Source organism: Galeopterus variegatus, unplaced genomic scaffold (genome assembly GCF_000696425.1).
Source record: "Galeopterus variegatus unplaced genomic scaffold, G_variegatus-3.0.2 Scaffold486, whole genome shotgun sequence".
NCBI lineage: Eukaryota > Metazoa > Chordata > Mammalia > Dermoptera > Cynocephalidae > Galeopterus > Galeopterus variegatus.
Genome location: NW_007726597.1, coordinates 536,498 through 537,853, shown reverse-complemented (window position 1 = coordinate 537,853; position 1,356 = coordinate 536,498). Strand labels below are relative to the sequence as shown.

Genomic DNA, 1,356 nt, shown 5'->3' with positions numbered 1-1,356 from the left:
GTGGCGACTGACCTCTGTCCCTTGTTCCTGTCCACATGCCTTCCTCCTTGCGAAGTCTCTTGCCAGGTGCACTTCCCCAGGTCTGCTTTTTGTGTGTTTCTTCTTTCTCTGCACTCATCATCCATTTTCAGAGGACTCCCATGTCCCAGACTGGGTGACACTGGGTCTCCCAAGGTGAGCAGACCAGTTCCTGCACTTGAAAACCCTGTGCTTTGGTAGTGTGATCTGTGCTCTGACAGAGGCATTGTGGAGGCCAGCAGGGACCCGGGTCTATCTCGAAAGAAAGTGGGTCCTCTCCTGGCAAAGAGGGGAGCTTAGGATGTTAGAGGAAGAAGGGACAGTCAGTACAAAGTCCCACATGGGAGAAGAGCCTGGAGTATTTGGGAGGAATTGTTGGATTGGAGGAGACTGAGGATGTCATCAGGGCCATAGAGTAGCTGTGGGGCTGGGACCTTGCCCATGGTGCTGGGAGCCATGGGGGGCTCTGAGCAGGGGTGAGGGAGGGCCAGATCTGGCTATCGTAAGACCCCTCTCAGGTCGTGTGGAGGATGAGCTGCAGTTGACAGACTGGAGGCCAGGAGGCCAGGCTGGGACAGAGACCCAGGTGGGAGAGGATTGGGAGGTGTGGAGGTCTGAACTGAGGACAGACAGGAGGGACTGGCAGGATGGGGGAGGGAAAGGAAGAGAGGGCCCAGGGTGGTGCCCAGAGGTCTGGCCAGGCAACCAGGGGGCCTGCCCCCATTTGGGGACCCAGGAGGAGGAGCAGCTTTGCGGCACCTGGCAAGAATGAGAGGCCTGTGAAGTTTCTAGGAGAGACATCCAGGAGGCATTTGGTTTTATGACTTCAAGTTGTGGCTGAAAGCAAAGTCCTCAGGGAGAAACTTTAGTTGAAACAAGATTTAGATGAGCATTTTACAGCTCCAGTAACTGGTCTGCAGTTTGGGTAATTTTTGTCTTCCAAGGTGTTAGGTCTTCTTCCTTCCTCCCTTCCTCCCTTCCTTCCTTCCTTCCTCCCTTCCTCCCTTCCTTCCTTCCTTCCTCCCTTCCTCCCTTCCTCCCTTCCTCCCTTCCTCCCTTCCACCCTTCCACCCTTCCTCCCTTCCTCCCTCCCTTCCTCCCTTCCTCCCTTCCTTCCTCCCTTCCTCCCTTCCTCCCTTCCACCCTTTCTCCCTTCCTTCCTTCCTCCCTCCCTTCCTCCCTTCCTCCCTCCCTCCCTCCCTCCCTTCCTTTCCTCCTTCCCCTCGTCCCCCTTCCCCTCTTCCTTTCCTTCACTTCTTTCTCTACCTCTTTCTATCAGAATTTTTAGGTGTTTTTTTTTTTTTTTTTTTTTTTTTTTTTTTTTTTTTTTTTTTTTTT

At 53.6% G+C, this 1,356-nt stretch overlaps 1 protein-coding gene across 1 annotated transcript in view; it reads left to right on the top strand.

Annotated features, from left to right (window-relative positions):
* BCAT2 (branched chain amino-acid transaminase 2, mitochondrial) overlaps positions 1-1,356 on the top strand; it is a 16,062-nt gene continuing 14,706 nt past the window's right edge. The window contains exon 1 of the mRNA XM_008569299.1: positions 1-66. The gene's annotated coding sequence lies outside the window, so the exon portion shown is untranslated. The remainder of the gene's footprint in view (positions 67-1,356) is intronic.